This window comes from Ambystoma mexicanum, chromosome 6p (genome assembly GCF_040938575.1).
Source record: "Ambystoma mexicanum isolate Mex_15411 chromosome 6p, UKY_AmexF1_1, whole genome shotgun sequence".
NCBI lineage: Eukaryota > Metazoa > Chordata > Amphibia > Caudata > Ambystomatidae > Ambystoma > Ambystoma mexicanum.
The window spans coordinates 1,057,570,825-1,057,594,300 of record NC_090935.1 but is presented as its reverse complement, the minus strand read 5'-3'; positions in this window follow the sequence as shown (position 1 = coordinate 1,057,594,300).

Below are 23,476 nucleotides of genomic sequence, written 5' to 3'. Positions count from 1 at the left end.
TCATGCCCCGTGTCTCCCTCGTGTTCCCCCCACCCCCCGCTCATGACCCATGTCTCCCCTGTTCCACCCCACCCCCCGCTCATGCCCTGTGTCTCCTTCATTTTCCCCTCCACCCCCCGCTCATGCCCTGTGTTTTCCCTGTTCCCCCCACCCCCCGCTCATGCCCCGTGTGTGCCCTGTTCCCCTCCACCCCCCGCTCATGCCCTGTTGTGTTCTCTTTATACACCCCGCCTTCCCTTTCCATGGTGGCCATCTTGGTAAAAGATTTACCTTCCTACACCGGGACGCCGCAGGTGTCCCGGTTTGGGAAGACAAATCTTTCTTTTTACCAACCGGGGTTCCCACTTTGAGGACCTAAGATGCTAGTGGTCTTCATCTATTGAAAACGATGTTATGGTGACGTTGCACTAATAAAAACGTATGAAATGCAGTTAAAAAAAAATGTGTTACAGGGACGTTATGGTTAAGTTGCACTAATAAAAACCTGTGAAATTCAGTGAAAAAACATTGTTAAAGGGACGTTATGGTTAAGTTGCGCTACTAAAAACCTATGAAATTCAGTGAAAAAACTTTGTTAAAGGGACGTTATGGTTCCAAGCAAAACCGAAAAACCCTTGAAATTCGCCAGTTATGGTAAGCTAAGCAACCATAACTCGCGCCACCACCGTGCACTGCTAAGACTAACACCCACGACATCAAAGATGACATCACAAATGTCATTGATGACATCACTGATGACATCACGTCTGGCTCACTCTTTTTTCTTTTGCTGACATGTCTAGGCAACATGGTTATCTTCAGTAACAGTCAGAAACTAAAAATTTAATTTTATTTGTAGACGTATCCTTCATGTAGGTTCTTATAGTAATTCCCTTAGAGTCCAATCACATCATATGAAACATATACATAGGGGAAGACACAAGCTTGAAAGACAGCAATCAGTTTTGTGCATAAAGTAATCAATAGACTTATCAGCACTTTCTGATAGTTCTGTTGTTTTATTATGGCAGTACTTTCCCTGTATATGGTCATATTTGTATACATTGTACTCACACTACTTTCCTTAGGGTCCAATCACATCAAGTGGTACATATACATAGGGTAAATAGCAGCTTTGAAACAGAGCAATCATTTATTTACATGAAAATAATCAGTTAGGTTATGAATTGTTTCTGCTACTACTTGTGCTTTTTTGCTAACTTCACTTTCCCTGTATATATCCATATTGGTATGTGTTCTTGTCTCTTTGTGTTTTGTCTATAGTAATGCAATTATGTAATACATGGGTTTTATTAGCTACTTATTACATATTTCACAGTACACAAAAATCTATTAAGAATACATTTATCATTTCATTATTCAACATATTAATATTATGAATATTATACCTTCATCTTGTACGCTGCACACAATTTCTGCATGAGTAGCTTAGTATACTAGATAGAACCCCATAATAGAAGGCTATTTATATCAATGCATCGTTCAATGCACTAATTAGGGTATGATATTTATTGCAATGATCCTTGACACATTTTTCGCAACATTATAATAAGAATCCCTTGTACACATATTTCATTAAAAGTACATACACATGTGATGTCATCAGTGATGTCATCAACGACATTTGTGATGTCATCTTTGATGTCGTGGGTGTTAGTCTTAGCAGTGCACGGTGGTGGCGCGAGTTATGGTTGCTTAGCTTACCATAACAGGTGAATTTCAAGGGTTTTTCGGTTTTACTTGGAACCATAACGTCCCTTTAACAAAGATTTTTCACTGAATATATATATATATATACATATGTAAATATATATACATATTTTTTGTAAACATTAATCCATAACTGTGGCTACCGCATCAGCCACTTAGATGGTGATATTTGAGGCATGGATAATTGCAGCAATGACTGGAGATAGTATCCATGGGTATGCGATATCCAATTGCAGCACAGGACACCTATTTGCAGCTGTACACAAGCTCCAATGGGTCCCTGATAGCCGTGGCAAAAAAAAGTCAATTAACCCATGCCCACAGCTATAAAGAAAGAAATTGTGGGACACATTTTAGCAACACAAACTGCAATAATTAGATCACCTAAGATGTTGTGATCTTTCAGTGCAGTTTGTGTTTCATTTTGTCTATTTTGATAACTTAGAGGTTGGCCCTGAAAATGACCATTTTGGACGAGAGGGAAGGAGGAGGGGGGAATGGGGACGGGAAGAACATTAGTGTTTACACATTTAACAAGAGGTAGAAAAGGTAACATTTATTTTTTGGGTACTTTTTTCGATTTATGAGGATTTTGTGTTTTTGATTTTTTTAAAAAAAAAGCTGTAAACAAATTGCTACTAAAAAAGAAATCCTACTGGCGGTAGTGGGCTGGGTGTTCCGAAACAGCAAGCCCAAAGCCATCCAGGGTGACATCTCCTACCGGTATTCAATTGTGGTAGCGTTTGCACATAACTTCAAATTGTTAAATTTTCGGTGCTGGCAGTAGTGGTGTAGGTTGGGGCCCGGTGGAGGAGGTTGATGGTTGTGCAGTTGTGGGAGCTGTTGGTCATGTGGTCCCTCATATCCCTCATTGTATGAGAACATTCAAATAATCAAACTTATGGCACATACTGCAGATCAATATATTTTAAATGCAATGCAGAAAAATAAAGGTATTGTCTGACAATCTGTATGCTTTTTTTCAATCCACCTTGGATTTTTCCAAATGATTAATATATGTAAAGAGAACAACAGTGTACTACACACAAATGTTGTATTGAACATCGTGCATATGATGCACTACATATGAGGGTCAAAAGAATTAAACATATGTACAACTGTAACTAATTGTATTTCATTAAGTATGTTCTCTATCTAATTAGGTTATCTTAATTTTTTTAATTTTAATGATTTTTATTGAGATTTATAGAACAATAATAAAGAACCAAATGCAGTAATCCATTAGTTAATCTGTTAAAAAAGATAACAAGAAAAGGAGAAATTCCAAAGAACAAGTAAAAGGATGCACTGCAAGCTTATTTTGCTTGTATATTACTTTAACCATGATGTATTATAAATAAAGATGAGAAATATGGAACTATTTATTGTGAACGACTTAGCATTGAAAGATATTGCATTAAGATTGACTAAATAGGGGAGGGACATACATGAGACAAACACAGAACAAACAAGAGACAGAAGGGAGGGGGGAGTGTGAGGAGCCGAATAAAGAAGATATGGCATATCAGCATATAATAAAACATATTCAAAATGGCATCTGAAATTAAATATAAATAGTAATATACAAAGACATCTGAGGAGTGTGAGAGACATGAAGAGGTCACATTGCATGCTTGGTAACATTAAAGTGATCCAAATAGCGAATGAAGAAGCACCATTTAGCATTGTACTTGGTAATAGAGTTTAGACTGTTTGCCATGCACAGTTCCATCCTGTGTGTGTGACATACATTATTCCACCAGCTTCGATGCACAAGGAATGGGAGTCTTTCCAATTGGCAGTTATGCTCTTCAAAGCCATACTGATAAAGAGATCGTAGAGTTTGGTAGCTTCATATGGTAAGAAGGTGGTTATAGCAAGGCTTCCCAAGACAATGTTTATGAAAGAAAGTGGGATGTCAGTGAAAAATATAGATGTAAGATATTTCCATACTTGTTGCCAGAACTTGAAAGTATAGGGACACTTAAAAAACATATGCTCGTAAGAGGCAGAAGGAACTCTACATGTCCAACAATTACCATTGCTACCTATCTTAGATGAAGATAATTTAGCAGGTGTGATGAATGCTCTATGTATGAAGAAAAGAAAATGTTGAGAGCTATACGCTGATGTAGAGATACGTTTAATTCTGGAGAAAAGGGTAGATCATGTGCGATCATCTAAAATGTGCCGAGAATCATCCTCCCATTTTGAGCGCACAGTACACATCTTTAAGGATGCTATAAGGATGTTGTAGAATTTTGAAGCCTTTATGTCTAAAAGCATTGTTAGCTGTAGTAGTCTAAAGGCGTCGGGGGTTAATATGTCATTAGAAGAACTATGAAGAGCATCAAAGCAGGAGTTGACTCATTTGTTGTAGAAATTGAAATCTGTGTTAGGAATGGAAAATTGGAGTTTGAGTTGTTGAAATGATAGAATAGAGGGCCCATCTTTGATTTGTTGTATAAATCTGATACCCTTTTTCAACCAGGATTTTCTGTTTAGGGCTCTATTATTGATCAGGATCTTTTTTATTGTGCCATAATAAAGGGGAGAGGCATTTTTTGGGACATTTTCTGTGAGGCAAGAGAAAGAATTGAAGGCCGGATATAGTAGCTCTGATAGGGTCTGAGATGGCCAAAGGGGAATGATTAAATACATTTATAAGGTCAATTATTTCTAAGGGATGAACCAACTGTGTCTCTATGGTACACCATCTGGGAATGTCTAATTATTTGGGACATGCAAACCAACATCTAGATTGTTTCAGGAGAAAAGCAGCATGATATAATTTGAAATCAGGAAACTTAACCCCTCCTTTATCATAGGACACTTTCAATTTGATCAAGGCAATCCTTTTGCTTTTACCCTCCCCTCAAAGGAACTTTAGTAGAATAGAGTAAATAGATTTAAAAAAAGGAAGGAGACATATGAACACATAGAAGTTGCAGGTGGTATAAGATTATAGGTGACAGCATCATCTTGATCGTGTCGAGTGGTCCCCACCAAGAAAGATACAGGGGAGACCATCTGAGGTTAATTCTTTTAATCTATCCGGTAAGGATTGGGTATTAAGTTTAATGGTATCCTGGATTGTAGGGGCAAAACGTATACTTAGATACTTTATAGAGGAGCTACACCATTTAAAACCAAAGGAGTTTATGGGCCTCATTACATCGTAGGCGGCCACAGAATGAACGGTGCTGGTAAGGGACCGGCACCGTTCATTCCGGGCCGCCACATTACGAGGTCTGCAGCGGGTCCCGCAAGCAGACCATGATGTAAACAATGGGCCCGTCATTAACAAGCCCATTGTTAGCATCCTCCCCATTCCCATTTGAGCCCTACGGGGGCTCAAATGGGATTGGGGATGTACCAGGTCCGGGTCCCGCAAAAGGGAATTACCGGGCCCTCCAAGGTCAGAATGGCCCCGTAAGTCCCCTTTTGCAGGACCTGGACCTGGTACCCGGTTTGGGGGTTGCCATGCCGCTAAAAACGGCATGGCTACCTCCAAACTCATAATGAGGCCCAATGTCATGTTTACAACTGTAGGGATTGACGGGCATGATTTCGGATTTGTCTTTGTTAAATTTGTAACCTGATACTAGACACGTTGAGTAAGTAAGGTAGGTGTAATTTAGGATTCTTAATTAGAATAAGGATGTCATCTGTAAATGCATCCATTTTTATATGAGATGCACCACCAGATATACCCTGTGACCACAAAAGTGATGGGTGGAATGTTTCGAATGAATCTGAACCTACTGATGAGGTCCAACCAGACCGAAACACGTGTCTGAGGTTTCTGTTGGTACTCTTGTTCAGAGGAGAATTGCCTAGCATTTTGGTGCTGGACTGCCCCAGGGCAGGACAAAGACTGATATGTTTGGGATATTTCTTCTCTGTGAAAGATAGTGAGCTAAAGACTCTGGTTAAGTCTCTCATAACCAGGACTAATGTCTGGCAGAGGTACTCCCAGGACCCCCTTGTTAATTTGCATATTTAAGTAACTTTGGGTCTCACCCTAAGTTACTAGGGGAATCTAGACGTGGACCCCTTGCTCACTGTTCTTAGAGAGGCACAAATCCACCCTACTGATGAAGTCCAACCAGACCGAAACACGTGTCTGGGGTTTCTGTTGGTACTCTTGTTCAGAGGAGAATTGCCTAGCATTTCGGTGTTGGACCGCCCCAGGGCAGGACAAAGACTGATATGTTTGGGATATTTCTTCTCTGTGAAAGATAGTGAGCTAAAGACTCTGGGTAAGTCTCTCATAACCAGGACTAATGTCTGGCAGAGGGACTCCCAGGACCCCCCTTGTTAATTTCCACCAGATATACCCATAATATTTTTCTTAGATCTGATTAGTTCTAATAGCGGTTCTAATGATAGGATATATACGATGGGTGAGAAGGGGCAACCCTGCCTGGTACCTCTGTGGAGTGAAAAGAATGGGGAAGTTAGACCATTAATACACATTGAAGATATAGTGGAGAAGTAAAATAATTTGACAAGGGAGATGAATTTATCACCACAACCGTGCCAATGTAGAGATTGAAAAATGAAGTCCCAACTGACCTGATTGAAGGCCTTTTCTACATCTAATGCTATGGCCGCAGAGCCCTGCTTATCTTTTTTATTTATGGCTGATAAATGGATAGCATTCAAAAGTAGTCTGGCATTGGAAGAAATATTGCGCCCTTTTACATAACCGACTTGATCAGGTTTTATTAGGGCAGGAAGAGAGGACTCAATCCTGTCGGCTAGGACATTTGCAAAGATTTTGCTTTTGATATTAATTAGAGAAATGGGCTGATAATTACCAGGAAGTGAAGGGCAACTGCCAGGGTGATTCCTGTACTGCCCCCATCATCAAGGAATCCGCGCATGAACTTGCCCCTTTCATCACTACCTTTATTAACTCCTCATTTCAATCTGGCACTATCCCTGATAATCTCAAGGACTCCTGGGTCATTCCCTTGTTGAAATAACCTACCCTTGACCCTTGTTTACCACCTAATTACAGACCCATCAGTACAGACCCGTTCCTTCTTAAAATATTGGACAGAGCAGCTTACTTACCGATGCAGAAGTACTTAGAAAATAACAGTTTACTCAGCACTAGACAATCTGGATTTAGACCCAAGCAAGGGACAGAAACAGCCCTATTAGATCTCAAAACTCAAATTGAGGATTTAAAAGACAATGGGCCTCATTCCGAGTTTTGCGGTAAGTATGGGTTTTTACCGGCATGGCGGAAAGACCGAGTCCGGTCTGGTACGACGACGCAATTTACAGGCCATTGCGACTTCGCGGGCACGAGCTTTCCGCCATGCCGGTAAATCCCCTAGCGGCATACCGCTAAAGGGCCCGTAAAACCCCTTAGCGGCATGAAGCGAGACGGTCATTACAACACCGCCACCGAAGCTTCGCTGTCCATTATTAGCGGTGACCGTAATTTACGGTATCCGTAAATTACGGTCACCGCTAATTAACGGATACGGAAATTACATCATCGCACAGGAACGGGAAGGAGCGCGGCGGCCATCTTTAAAAACACAATCCATTGCCATCCTCTTAATACAGTACCCGGAGGTATATTTTGACCCTTAAAAAAGCCATCACTGACCAGTATCATGCCGAAAGCACTGAAGAAAGGTGCCGCCCGCATCAGGAAGGAGCGTTTCATGGAGGACGAGCTCCAGGTCCTGGTGGACACCCTGCACGCAAATGCTGAGATAGTATTCAGCAGTGACATGCGTAGGCTCACCATTGCCAGGAAGAAGGAGATCTGGGACTTGGTTGCACAGAGGGTGAGCGCCGTAGGGAACACCCCCCGTACGACGAGGGACTGCAGGAAACGGTGGGATGACCTCCGTCTCAGGGTGTGGGCCATCCTATCGGCCAAACGAACACAGGCCCTGGAGACAGGAGGAGGCCCAGCTTCTCCCATCAAGATGATGCCCTGGGAGCAAACGTGTGCGGACATGATGGGCACTGAAGCCATAGAGGGGGTCGGCGAGATGGAGTGCGGTGCCCCGTCATCCGCAGATGGAGGTGAGTGTCATGAGTGAAGATAGTAAATGCATTCCCAATGTAAGGCACCGCCAAGGGCTGGGCAAGCAGTCACATCACGTATGGGAACCCCCCCATCAAATCATGCCGTCACAAGTGAGACCCAGGCTGATGCCAGGTGCAAGGCTCCAACCCATATTGGCCATAGCACACAAAGAGGCAGTCAATGTGAGTCAGCACAGTACTCCACCAACATGAGTGACCCAGACACCTGCATGCATTTACCATCCAAGCCCAGATCACTGTCCCACTCCCACCGAAATGTCAACAAAACGCTGCAATCCCATTGTTATACCATAGGCTTGAAGAAATGCTGACCCCCAAATCATAGCTCATGCCATCTCTCTCTTCCCCCCACAGGCAGCGGCCATGAAAGTGAGGGCCAGGAAGCCACGCAGCCCTGTACCTCCAGGGGCACAGCCAGGGGACAGTGTAAACCTGCAGGAAGGAAGAAGGCACAGGCAACACCACCTGCACCAGCAACCCCCATGGAGACTGCACAACCCACACCCACACCCCTACCATGCCTGCACTGCCGACGGAGACATGCCCCACGGTGCACTCAGAGGAGTCCAGTGTGGCAGGGGAGAATGCTGCCATGTGCCTCCTCGAGGAGCCAGATAGCCCAACATCAGTTCCCGTATCCGACGTGGAGGAGCCCTATGACATTGTACACAGCCCAGACACCCCATCCTACAGTCAAGTTGCACACAGTGACTCCGGGGAGAGTGACACCCCAGGCCTCACAGGCCAAGGAGCACCACCTGCCAGTCCTGGATCCACCTGCCCTGCAGAAAGCCCCGAAAGGGCTGCAGGCTCAACACCACGGCTGCCGAGCACATCTGCCACACCGGCCATGGATGGATTGCACTCCCAGCGCCTCACGGGCCTGATTGAGGACTTTATCCGGGACAACCGTGAATCCAGGTCGGAGTGCCACAATGACCTGCAGGCCCTGGGCGAAGTCATCACTGCCAACACAAACCGGCTCTGTGAGGTGCTGGGCCGGATCGCTGATGCCCTGGAGGCAGTACCCCCCAGACCACAGCCCCAGTGGGAGTACCCACCCTCACAGTGCTCCTCCACGCAGACCAGCCCTGTCCGTCGGTCAATGCGCACACTCCGACGCCAGAACAGGGATACCCCTGGCTCTGGAAGTACACAATGACCATACTGCCACACACATGTGGCTTATGTTGCACTGATGGGACTATTGTGGGGTTGTTGTGGGGGGAGGGGGAGGGGGGGGAGGGTGTGTGTGGGAGTTGGGGGAGGGGGAGGTGGGGTGAAGGTGTGTGTGGGAGTTGGGGGTGAGGGGGAGGAGGGGTGAGGGTGTGTGTGGGAGTTAGGGGTGAGGGGGAGGGGGGTGAGGGTGGTGGTTTTGTTGTACACGTTCCTACATAAATGTTGAATACACTGGTTGTTCATTCCCAAAAAACAGAGTGGACATTGCTCATTTTGCTTGTGTCTTTTAATGTCGCACATTGCATGGTGTACATGTATCCCCACACCCAGTGCCCAATGTCCTCTCACCCTCACACCCTCAGCTGACTTGTTAGTCAGAAATATTGTCCATCAATGATTGACGCACTGAACGTCCCTCCTGTGCATCGGCACCGTGCTGCTGTCCTGCCATTCCTTCCTCCTCCCCCTCATCATCATCTGGTGGTAGCAGTTCCACATCAGGGGGCAGTGGCACGTTCCGACGGATGCACATGTTGGGTAGCATTACACATGCCATGGTGATCTTGGACACCTTCTCGTGGCTGTAGATGAGTGCCCCACCAGACCGGCTGAGGCAACAAAATCGTGCCTTCAACAGGCCGAAGGTCTGCTCTATCAACACCCGTGTATGGGTATGGGATCTATTGTAGTCCTCCTCGTGCCTGTTCTGTGGGTTGCGGACCGGGGTCATGAGCCACGGCTTTAGAGGGTAGCCAGCATCACCTGCATGGAAGTGGAAAGGAGGTAATTGTGTGTGCATTCATGGTGGAGAATTGTACTAGTCTTACATGGCCGCAGATGACTACTGGGATGAGTATGCATCCCCCCCCTTTCCCACCCAGGTGGAGTATGCATCCCCCCCCTTTTCCCACCCAGGTGGAGTATGCAGGCGACCTACTCACAGCCCCAATGCACTGCCATGGCCCATTCAGGTTACTCACCAAGCAGCCAGGCACGTCGTCCGGCATGTCGCTCCATGTAGCGTGGTACTGTTGTGTTCCGCAGGACCAAGGAGTCATGAGTTGATCAGGGGTATCGGGCATTGCAATGTGTGATGGATTTACTGGCATTACACACCATCTGGACGTTGATGGAGTGGTATTGCTTGCGGTTGCGATACAGCACCTCCATGGCATGCGGGACCACTAATTCCACGTGGGTGCAGTCGATGGCACCTATGCAATTTGGCATGCCTGACAGTGCATGGAAGGCAGCTTTGGTGTCATAGATCTCCTGGGGAGTACGGGGTAGGGATATGTATTCCCTTGTGTGGGTGAGGAGGGCATCCAGCACTTGTTTGAGTATCCGTGAAAATATGGGCTGTGAAATGCCATGCATGTGCCCCACTGTATGCTGGTAGCTGCCTGTGGCAAGGAAGCGGAGCACAGACACTACCTTCAGTAGAGGGGGGATGGCAGTGCGGATTTCTATGCGGCTCACTATATCATCATGTATCATGTCCTCTATGCTGGTAATGGTGTCCCAGTCAAGCCGGTACAGGGTGTGGATCTGCTCTGGTGTGAGGTTAAAGGGGGTGGCTCTGATGCGGGGGATTGGTGGCTGCCGGCGTGGTAATGGTGGCTGCACCGGTAGGGCATGCTGGGCCTGTCTCACCCTCCTTCTCTTCCTGTGTTCCTGTGTATCCTCTGTGGTGGGGGTTGTGGTTGTTGTAGTTGCTGTTCTTGTAGTTGCTGCCTTGCAAGCAGGGCCTCCAGCTCCAGGAATGCTGCTACAATTGGTATCATCTTGGTGTGGGAGGGGGTGTGGTGTGTGGGTGTGCTCCTTTTGTGCTGTGCCAGACTCCATTGCCTCCACCTGTGCTGATTGAGTGCACCTGTTCCTCTTGGAAACACTGCTCAGGGTCTTTAACACCTTCTCGGCGATGCCAGTATTTACTCCATGGCGGTAAGGTACTTTGCGGTCTTGTGGAGGCCGTTTTTTCCATGTCCGCTTTACTTGGGATCACCTCCAGTTTACGCCATGCTGCTAATTACGGCATGGCGTGTCGGGCGCGCGCCACTAAACCGCTATTTACGGCATCGTACTTTACGACGCCGTAAATAACGGTCTGGTGGGTCAGAATGGGCCGTAACGGGAAACGATGCCGGTAGTCCTTTACCGGCATCATTTTTCCATTACCACCTAACTCGGAATGACCCCCAATGTTGAACTGGCCCTCCTACTACTCCTTGACCTCTCGGCAGCTTTTGACTTGGTCAATCACCAAATCCTCTGTTGCCACTTGAAATCAGCTTCCCACTTTTCGGATAAAGCCACCAAATGGATCAGTTCCGTCCTGGACAATAGACACATGAGAGTATTCTCACCGACCTCATCCGCAGATCCAACCTCAGTGTCGTATGAAGTGCCACAGGCACATGTGTTTCACAGACACTTTACAATGTATTAACCAAACCATTGTTTGATGTACTTGATTATCTAGGTGTCACACCAATTACGCTGACGACACCCAGGTACTCATGCCTGTCACTGGTGACTACATGGCTGACTCTAAAGCACTGAATGACATCTACCAAGTCATTCAAGCTTGGATGGCCCAACATGAGCTCTGTCTCAACGATGACAAGACAGAGCTTCTCATCTTCAGTTCCCAACAGAGACTGAACAAGCTTGACCCATCGTTCAAAACCTTTAATATTGATGGCAATTCCATTAAAGTGTCCAATGACACCAAAACTTTAGGAATCTATCTTGGTTCCATGCTATCCCTCAATAGACAAACTAATGCTGTTGTCGCTGCCTCTGCGTACACATGCAAGCTCATTACAGCTTGCCGCCCCTTCCTTTCCACACAGAACTGCATTACTCTCGCCAGGACTTTGGTTATGTCTAAACTCGATTACTGCAATGCATTATATCAAGGGACTAACCAACGACAACCTCAACAAACTCCAGCTCACTCACAATAAAGCCATTGGAGCGGCCCTCAACATCCCCAGATCTGCACACATTTCAGAAACAAGGAAGAGCCTACACTGGTTTTCAGTAACACAAAGGATATGACTGAAATCTCTCGCAATCACACAAAAATGTGTAAACAACCAGGCCCCTATGTACCTAGCTACTCGCTTCTCTCAGTATGTGCCCACCCGGTCACTTAGATCAGCTCAAGCACATTGCTTGACCATCCCCAGATACAAACTTCAGAAAGCTGGGGATTTAAGTTTCCCAGTTCTAGCTTCTAAACTATGGAACTCACTTCCACTAACCATCAGATCTTTATCTTCTCCAACTTTATTCAAACAAAAAGCTAAGCTATGGCTATCCTCCACACATGACTAACTGCCACCTGCCCCTTCACATAATATTCATCTTCTTACTCTTTGACACTGTTGTATTATATAATTTGCCTTTGATATAATAATCCATTTGTGTCCACCCTCCACATGTCCAATAACTACCTGTTTATTGCACCTGCTATGTACTTTATTTATCCTGCTTACTGTGTACTGCGTTATAGGCACTACACTCATGAATAATGCTACGAATCCCAATGTAACTGTAACCACTGTCTTATCTGCACCTATGCTGTTCCAAGATATGCGCCCAGATGCCTTCGGGCCTGGAGCGCTATACAAATAAATAAAATACAAATAAAAATACAAATACAGGGATCCTTGTCTGGTTTGGGGAAGAGTATGAGTAAGGCTTCTGAAAAAGATCCAGAGGAGACTTTTTGGGAAAAAAAGTAGGAAAATAGATTTTGAAGCTTTGGGATGAGGGATTGAGACAGGCTATAAAATAATTCAGTGGAAAGACCATCTGGGCCAGGAGCCTTGCCTTTACCTAAGCCTTTAATTGATTTGGAGATTTCAGGAAGGGTGATGTCGTTATCTAAGTGGGATAGATCCAATTGAGGGTATGAGGATCTGTTAAAGTTATCAAAAAAGATGTAATGTTGTTATGGGGAATGGAGTTCTCAGGAGTGTATAGATTAGTATAACATTTTTTGAAGCAATTTAGAATACGTTAGGCTGATGATATACAGTACTGGATGAGTGTTTGATGTGGGAAATTAGAAATTTCTCATTTTTTGTTTTCAAGTAAGAGGCTAGTGCTTTTCCAGCGTTATTGGATGTTTGGTAGATTTTTGTTCTATATTTAGGAATAGTCCCAGCTGCTAGATCCGTGATCTCATTACTAATTTGGAAGCGTGTGGCCAAGACCTGACGAAGATTGGTAGGGTTGGAGTCGCAAAAATAATGTTGTTCCGCTAGGGTGAGCTGAGAGTAAAGGTCGTCGAGATGCTTTTTGTGTAGTGCTTTCTTTTTCCCTGAGTAAGCCATAATGTGGCCTCTCAGAGCAGCCTTGAAAGCATCCCATTTATTCACTGCCGATGTATGGCTGTCTAGATTGTCTGTGTAAAACTGTTGGATGAAAGATTTAACAGATAAATAAATTGAGGATCTTGTAGGAGAAAGTTATTAAGTTTCCAACGAGAAGAAGGTTTATTCAAAAAGACTAAAGGAGGTACATACTGGGGTATGATTGGATATAATAATAATTTCTATTTTAGAGTCAATAATGGAACCTACAGGGGTTTTAGTAGAGAAAATGTAATCTAGGCGGGATAGAATGTTATGAGGGGATGAGTGGAAAGTACAGTCAAGTTGGGTGGGATGAGATAATCTCCATGTATCAATAAGGCCGGTTTCAGCCAAACAACCCAAAAAGGATTTGTGTGACTTGTTATTTTTGAACCAGTAACTAGTTTTTCTGTCAAGAAAAGGATCAAGGACCTGATTAGTATCTCCTCACATGATTAGATTAGTGAAATTATTTTGAAGTATCAATTGTTTGATAGAAACCCAAAAATTGGGGTCAGGATTAGTAGGACTGTAGATGTTTAGAATCGTAACAAGTGTAGTTTCTATCCGGAGTTTAACCCAGACCCATCTCCCATTTATATCAGCACCATGGTCAAGAATTTTAAAGGGTCATTTCTTGCTAATTAATATAGCTACTCCATTTTTCTTATCAACAGCTGGACTGAAAATGATTGCCTTAACCTAAAGTGTTCAGTTTCATTGCCTCTTTGTTAGATAGGTGTGTTTCTTGAATGCATGCTATGGAAGGATTGAATTTGTTTAGATGCGAGATGTCCTTACATCTTTTAATGGGGTTATTACAACCTTTGATGTTCCATGAGACACATTTGAAGATCATTGCAACATTTAAAAAATTATGACAGCATAACCCGATACCATGCAAATGTAGATATTTAGTGCCAACAAACTACATAATGAATCATAAATATTGAGATGGAGACACAAGAGGATGACACATCGGGTAAAGGAAGGGGAGGTTGGGGGTCTAATCATGAATAAATTAAGTAGGGTACTAGATATTTACACAAAAATAAAGACAAGACAGGATAAGGGGACAACGGGAGAGTAAAATTGCAGGGATGGGTGACGCCCCGCTGAGTCGTCAAGTTGTCAAAAAAAAAGGAAAAAGAGCGACTCAGGATGGAAGCCAGACATTGTAAGAACACCCATCCCACAGGTTTAGGTTAAATGATAATCGCTGCATTACGAAGAAGATAGGAAAGCTTATGAGGGAGAAACACATTCATGTGATAGAGGAAGTAGAGGTGCTGGCAGGAGATGATGTGTCCATGCCTTCGGATTTGATGGAGCGTATAGAAGCTCTGAGGTCAGCAGGCTCATGAAACATGGTTGTACGACCTTCATGTGTTACTTTGAATGAGCAAGGGTGGTATAGACCATACTGAAAATTTAGCTCTTTTAATGCAGGACAGAAGGATAGAAATATTTTCCTGCGCTGGGCCGTAGTTTTAGCAACATCTTGTGTGATATATATCTTATTGCCATTCCAAATGAGGGATTTTCGTTCCTTAGCAGCAGACAAGCTGAAGTTGGAAATATCCCAGGAGATAAAAAATCAGTGTTCTGGACGATGTTTTTGAAGAGGTAGAAATGGATGATTGACCAATTCTATGAGCACGTTGAATGTTGATTATTAAATCAGAGGTAGGTGGAGCAGGGCGGGTAGAAACTTTTGTAAAAATGCCATGGTGTTATTTCCTTCTGAGCCCTCTGGCAGACCTAAAATGCGAAGATTGTTACGTTGATTACGATTATCTAAATCTTTATTGTGCCTTTGAAGGTCTTTGATAGACTTCTCAAGTAGTGCCACTTTGGGAGAAACCTCCTCCACTAGACCAAATCTTCTTTCCATTTCATCCATTCTGTTTTCAAAACCCTTCCAACTGTCATCTAGTTGTTGTAATTTTTGATTTGTGTTCTCGATCTCGATGAAGAGTTTAAGTGATCTCATTTCTGATAAAATGGCATCAATGGCAGTTGATATATATATATATTTGAATATTGAGATTGCTAAAATATTTGAATAAGTATATAGATGTTGAACTGCTCAAAGATGCCTATATTATCTGCAGCATATGCCAAAATACAGTAATAATGTAGTCTCAAATAAGGCTTCTGGTGGTGTCTACAGACTAAAAATGGCAGATCTATAGACCTTGAATCCTTCAGTTTACAATTATTATTTCCATATTGCATGTAGCGTTGTTCCTATTAAAGGAGGTTAAATGGGAACACTAGAGGATAATAAGGAGTAAATCAAGGAGTAATTTATGAAGAGCCACCAGTTCTGTAGTAGTGATGATGCATCTAGCACATACAGCCAATTAATTGAATAATGGTCAGCAGGGGTTTTTCTTGCACCACTGCAACCTAGTGTATTCCAATAAGAATAGGAAGAAAGTTGATGTATAGATTTTTACTGCGGGAGATATTAAGGTATTTGCCTGAGAGCCCCAAAAATGGCAGATTAAAGAAAGGGTGAAAGTCCACCTCTTAATATGATGGCATAAACAAAACTGTCAATTTAATGTGCAAAATATCCTTTAAGTAAATACTGTCCCTCCTGTTATACTTTTAACAGCTTATGAGTGAAATAATATTCCCAGTATATGACTGGGTAATGCTATTTTCTAAACATTGTGTGGAGAAATATTTTGCAGAGGATGTATAATGTTAAGGTTCTCCTGCACCTTTAAACGTTCTGAATCCTTAAAGGAACGTTATCCGTAAGTTCATTCTTCTTTTTTTTTTGTTGCTTTCTTGCAGAGACTTTACAGCAGGAGCCAGCGGTGGCAATATTGTGAGGGAAGAGCCAACCAGGCCCCAGCCGGCATGTCGCAGTGGGCGCGATGCCGTAGTTTACCTCAGGAAGGGCAGACACCTGTGGCTGCGGTCTCTGAGGACGGAACGCCGGAGCACGCCAAACGATGAAGAGAGGGCTGAGCAGCGTCGGAAATGCAGCCGGAGTATGAATCAGCAACCGAATGTGGAGCAACCGAATGCAGAGTATTGAAGAAAGGTAAGCGAAAAAAAGTTTTATAATTCTAGAATAATGCCGAATTTAGTGACCCGTCGGATGGAGCAGCAATACTACGCATCCATCTTCTTTGATGTCAGGCCACACCCCCAAGTTATCTTATTTTTTACAGGCAGACGACTGAACATTTTACCTTTACATCATATGTATTAAGTGTCCATACATAATATGAAATTAACTAATTTTACCTAAGTCTGAATACTCCCACCCACTCAGCCTGTTTTCAGTGTACGCACACTTCATACATTGTACGTACGTCTTCTCTATTTCTATGCATGTTATCTCCATCCTGTTGAATGCTATTCATCCTTTTGCCACAGAATGTATTCATGCTACTGCATCGTACTCCCATCATCTTTTTCACTCTATGGTCCTCATCACGAGTTGGGCGCTAACCCCCGGTGGTATTACCACCAGGGCTATTAGCCCTACCGCCAAACCCACCAACGCTTTAGCGCTGGATCACAGTTTGGCGGAATGGTAAGTCCCCATTCCCCATTAGGCCCATTCTGGAATTTCCCATTTTCCCATTAGGCCCAATGGGAAATGTTCAGTGCTATTACCGCCGGCGGTATTACCTCCAGCGGTAATAGCACTGAAAAGCACTGAAAATCAGCAACATCGCTGCAGATTTGCCCCCAGGGGAAAATCGGCCATTCCTGTGATTTGACGGACCTTTAAATGCAGCACTAAAAGTATTACCACTGCATTTAACGGTTTAGTTGTAAAGGTTTAGTTGGATAAGTTGTAAAGGTCGAAGAGTAGAGGCAGAAAGATTAAGAAAGAGGCTGTTGCAATAGCCCAGCCTAGAGAGGGTCGGAGCTCTGGAAACAGTGAGCTTCTGGAGGAAAGTGACAAAAGGAAGAATACCTCTGAGGAGGTGCAGCTGATAGTTTGACTTCTTAGAGACGTCAAAGATGTGAGGAGAGAAGCAGAGGGTGGAGTCGAAGATGATACCAAGGTTCTTAGCGTCACAGGAAGGAGCAGGAAGAGAGCCCAGAGTGAACGGCCAGAGAGAGAAAGGATGTCCTGAGTTTTATTAGTGCAATGAGAGGCCAAGGACGTGCAGAGGGTCTGGGAGGGAACAGGAGAGGTAGAGACTGCAGCAGGATTGGCCAGCTCCTAGCAGATTTTGAAAAGGTCGGCTGAGTTGTTAGATGCCGCAGAGAAGTGGGCTTGGATGTAGGCTCTCTTCTTAGAGAGGACAGAGATCCTGTACTGCCTTTTGGAGCAGGCAGCAGGCCAGTTTGTCAGGGGGTATGCCCGATACCCTCCACTTCCTCTCTGCTGCCCTACACTTGTGTTTAAGGGCGGCAAGGTCAAAATAGTACCACCTGGGAGGAAAATATACATTTAAAAAAGACATGACAAAAAGGACTAGGCCCCTTAAAAAACATAAAAAAACGAAACTAAAATAATGACAGCCAAACAGAACAAAGCACAGAACAAACGAAAGAGGGAAATGGACAAAGTGTGGGAAAATGGATGGGTATCAGGAGTTTGCTAATTATCACCTTCTGATACCTTACAGAGAACCTCCTTAGTACACAGAAGAAAAACCAATGAGGGAAAGTTATGAAATTGTGCATTGGTTTGGTGAATATTCGTGGCTACACCCAATAATCAATCAGGCAGCATGGTGTATACGCGTGGGTATGAGTCATGTGTCACTGCGTTACCACAGCGTGCATTGTGATTGGTCAATTCCACATAAGTAGGTTATCGTCATATCCGTGCATACGGATCTCGACATAAGATTCGGCCTTGTCATTGACATGGTTACAGGTCATGTGTAGGTGCATAAGCCACGCACGAAATATGATTGGCTGACGGACGAATCATGAAGAGGTGTAACCGTGTCAATGAAACTCGTGGCCCCATTGGCCAATGTTGCACGTGCAGATTTTGTCATACTCTGTGGGCATGCGTGCAATAAGAAACCACAGCATCTGATTGGGCCCCCTGTTGACTCAGTTATGGGTCATGTGTAGGCGCGTAAGCCAAGCACGAAATGTGTTTTGCTGATGGTTGAGGCACAAAACGTGTAACCGCATCAAGGAAACTTGTGGTCCTATTGGCCGATGCCAAATGCGTGGATTTTGTCATATGGTGTGGGCGTATGCGCAATAAGAAACCGCAACACCTGATTTGGCCCTTCGTTGATGTGGTTATGGGTCAGGAGTAGGTATGTAAACCGAGTGCGAAATGCGATGGACTGACGGATGAGGTTTGAAGATGCATAACTGCGTCAATGAAACTCGTGGTCCTATTGGCAAATGTCACATGCACAGATTTCATCATATGGCATGGGTGTATGTGCATTAAGAAACCGCAGCACTTCATTGCCCCCTAGATGCATTTACGGGTCATGTTTAGGCACGGAAGGTGAGCACGAAATGTGATTGCCTGATAGACAAGGTGCAAAAGCATGTAACTGCGTCAATGACATTTGTGGTTCTATTGGCCCTTTGCCGCATGTGTGGATTTTGATTGGGCCCTTTATTGATTGAGCTACAGGTCATGTGTAGGCACGTGAACTGTACACGAAATGTGATTGGCTGATGGACAAGGTGCGAAGACGCCTAACTGCATCAATAAAACCTTGTGGTCTGATTGGGCAATGCTGCACAAGTGGATTTTGTCATACGGCGTGGGCGTACCCTTGTTAAACTGCAGCACCTGATTGGGCCTTGTCATCGATGTGGTTATACAGTGCATGAAATCCAATTGGGCGCTGCGAAAGGCACAGTAGCACATAGCCGCATGTATCATCCTCACCACCTGATCTGTATTTGTTGATGTGGTTACAAGTCATGTGTAGGAGCGTAAGCGCAGCACGCAATGTTATTGGTCGATGGTTTATCACAAACACGTAATTGCGCCTGGGCGTACTGTAAGACAGCCATAGTATCAAGAGATGACACAGACAACAAGAGTAGCAGTTTCCTAAAACCTTTATTGAAAGTTTTGGGTTGGTTTAACGTCTATCTTGCCCTATAACCAAGGTGGGATTTTCCTACCTAAATAAACAAAGGAAAGTCTGTGTCTGTAAGTCCAAACCAAAAAGCTGTCTTTGTCAAAACCTATGCTTGCCCTCACATCTAATACTAAACACACTGTAGGGGTGTTCTTAGTTAACTAAACAGTGTCCAAAAACGAATATAGAGCTAACTCTGGCTCCCTTCCCCAAGTTGCAGTATATGCTTGTTTCAGCTAATTTGCTTAGCCTTGGGATTCCCTTCCCCAAGTCCAAATCACACTTGTTCTTGGTGTACAATGTTCTGTTAATTTCACAAAGTTCCACAAGAGCTCTGGGTTCCCTTCCCCAACCTCAAAAGCACATATTTCTTAAAGTGCAGTTCGGGCTCCCTGGTCTTGACGCAGTTGACATACTGCACGGACCATCCAGATTGCGCAACCAGTTTCCCTTGTAGTTTCTTAATTGGTTCTTTAACTGGGTTCTTACTTGGTTTCTTATTTGGCTTCTTCCTTGCCCAAGCTTTTTTTTCCAAATGTTCACTGGTAGGTGACTTGCTTTCTTTGTCACCCCTTTTCATATATTCGATTTTGTCAGCTCCCACTAGTATCGTCTTTCTCCTTTTAAGAGGTTTTCCAGATCGAGCTTTTGCTCACACTTCACTGTTCCCCCCTCTTCTTCTGTTTTCTAACAGCTCATAACAAGAACTGATTATTTTATATGCGAATACTCTGTTACCTAGTTTCCAGATGGACCATTGCTAGCATTACATTAGCTTATTCTCTCATTGTCTCTAGATCGTAGACTGTTAACAGCGTGCCGGCTGCATGCAACCACTCTGATACAATATATTTCAACAGCTTTCATCAGCAACTTACATTCGCTCATGTACCAGACTTCTTGCATTTACTTGATACTCACTGGTCATGCTGCTGGATATCACTGCTTACAACTGAGGTCAGGGTGTCACCTCCTGCCCCTTAGACACTCCTGGGTCGGCTTCTTTGCCCAGGAGAATGAGCACTGATTTGCCACAATGAAGGGACCAACCCGCCACACAGTTTCCTTCTTCAGACCTTGTAGGCTGTCAGGAGACATGGCTCCCTCACCACGAAAAAACTACTTCACGCTGCAACTTTTCGTGTCTCGGTGCTCTGCTCTCCACAGGTTCATCACGGGCTAGATTGGACTTCCCGCTGCTCTCTCCTGACCGACTTCCATCTGCTGTGTGCTCCACCTTTTATACACCTGATCCCTGGCCAGGGGTTCCACATGTGAGTCCTTTACGTTTTTTGCCTGGCCATAGTTATTACAATGAATGGGACATGCCTGAACTTCATTTCTGTATTCCTCCAAATCCCTCTTCTCCGTCCCAGTACTAGAGTGGTGTTTTCAATGGGAAGTGTGCATTCCTCGAGGCTTCTTCCTCTTCTCGATACGTTGTGGGGACTCATTGGGTAGAATAGGACATGAGCGGAAATAGCCCAAGAAGGCTGAGGGAGGGGAGGGTAAATCCTTGTTCATAAAGGGGGGATACCATGGGCCACATTCTGAGTCCGGCAATAACCATGCCGGTGCTACCGGCAGGTTGCCGCCGGACCCGTAATTATTTACCAGCACCTGACTTCCCAGTAACACTGGGTTATTACAACCCCGGCGTCCCGGGAAGTCAGGCGCCGGCAAATTGTAAGGCCCCATTCCCATAGAGTCCTAAAGGAGTCTATGGGAATGGGGACCACTGAAGCACCGGCACCGTTGTTAATGGTGCCAGTGCTTCCGTGACAGCTTTGCCTAGCATGACCTCTTTGTCCGGCAGGTCAGACCTATCGGGCTCAGCGGTTCCAGCAGGCAAACCCATAGTGTGCTGCTCCGGAAACAACGGTGCCGGTAATATTACCGGCACCGTTGGTTCTGGACTGGCACACTTATAATGATTCCCCATATTTCCCTCTTCTTCTTAGATTTTCGTTGAAGTAGAGGGAAACTGATGGATTAGGATTTAGAGTAGAAAGTTTATGTCCCTTGTGACTGTTCTCCTTTTTCCCCACTCCCAGAATGGTTTCTTTTTTTAAAAAAAAAAATTATTTGGTTAAACTGTTTTTCGCAGTTTTTACAAAGGTTATGAGACCTGTTCCTTTGTTTGACCGTTTCGTTGTCATTGATTTAGTTTATTTTCTAAGTTGATGTCAGATTGTTTCTTCTCTCGTCAAGTTTATGTTTTGAAAGAACTGTCCGACCGCAATTACTGTTTTGGTGTTGTCACCTGACATCAGAATGTTCCACCAATGTTCTTCTTCCATGCACCATCTGTTTTTGAAGAGATGGCCCATATGGATCATTCTTTTTGAAGACAGTTCCGGGCAGGACAGTAGAAGGTGTCTCACAGTTTCGACTGTTTCCGTTTTGTTGCAAAATCTGCAAAAATGATTGGCAACCGTGCCTCTGATAAATAAGATTTCTTTAGTATTTACAGGTTCAGCCTTGCTCTTAAGTATGTATTTCTGATTTGCTTGCTGGGACCTTTTAACAAGTAGCTCATGGGTTCGTTTTGTTTTTGGTGATTTGCTGGTAGGTCCAGGGCTGATTTGTATTTCGAGGCATCTTCCAGTGTTTTAATCTAGTCCATTTCCTTAAATTTTTTGGATGTTTTATTTGGGTTACACTCCAGTTCTTCCCAAGAGCTTCCTATTTCAGCAAGTGTTTCTGAGTTTCTTTGTTCCCATGTGGACAGAATCTTGTTGGAACCTTTATTTAGCTCCTTGTTTAATACCCTGAAGATCTTCTTGGAGGATAGCCTTATTTTCCTATGGAGCATCAAGGTGTTCAGTTTGACTCTTCCCCTTAGGGAAAGGACGTTAATTTCGCTGCGAATCGATGCCATTGGTGGTGATTGCGGAAGCGTCAAAAGTTTCCTCCAATATAGGCCTTCTAGTTTTATCCAGATTCTCTCAGGTATCATGGGCATCGCTTACGCGACGTAAGTGATAGCAGGTACAGCTTTAGCTGTGTAAAAATTCAATGCTGGTTTCAAGGATAATTTTCCAAATTTTTTGTCCATGATGCGTGCTTGTGTGAGCATGTTTTTAGCCTTTGCAATCATGGTTTCCTGCTTTGGGATTTATTTCAAAACGGTTTGAGTTGATTGTAACTCCCAGGTATCTGAATGATTTTATTTTTTCCAGTCTTTGTCTTGCCAGTGACCATTTCGATTTTTCTTTTCGTGTTGTCGTCTTTTCGAGTGTCATTATTTTTGTTTTTGTTATGTTGTGGGTCAGATCATTGGCCTGGAGGTATTCTGAGAGTGAGTCAAGTTTACGTTGGAGACCTATGGCAGTTTGGTCCAATACTAAGATGTCATCAGCAGGAGTCTGCTTACTTTCTCGTCTCCAATGTTAGGTGGAAATGATCTGACTGTAGGAACCCAGTTTTGATAGTCTCCACTGAATGCATTATACAGTGCAGGGGCCAGTGGGCATCCTTGCTTACCACCTCTATAGGTGTTAATCACCTCTGAAAGTTGACCTGATCCATTGAATCTGACCCTCATGGAGGTTCCAGAATAAAGCTTGATAATTGGATTAAGGATTGATGAAGGGCAATTCCATTTCGTCAGTTTAATCCAAAATTTGTCTCTGTTGACTGTGTCAAAGGCCTGAGAGAGATGAATAAATGCCAGATGGATCTTTGGACATCCCTCTAAGACCTTTCCTTTGAGTGTACTTAGTAACATTATATTGGCCATTGTTCCAGTGTTTTTGACGAAACCTGCTTGGAAATCGTCGTGGGCTTCAGAGGTGACTGCCCAGATCTTAAATTTGCCCAGAAGGAAGGTGCGGAATAGTTTCCCGATGATGTCCAGTAAGGCGATTGGTCGGTAATTTGATGGATTCCCTTTGTCGCCTTTCTTGAAATTTGGGACAACATTTGCTTGGGATGGAGCGGGTGTCAGCGCATTGTTGCAATATTTGGGCGATGAGGGGTCCCATTGATTCTATGTTGTTTTTAAGGTCCACGTTGAAAATTCCATCCGGTCCTGGAGCCCGAGAGTTATTCAGCTTCTAGATTTTATCGCAGATTTCAGTT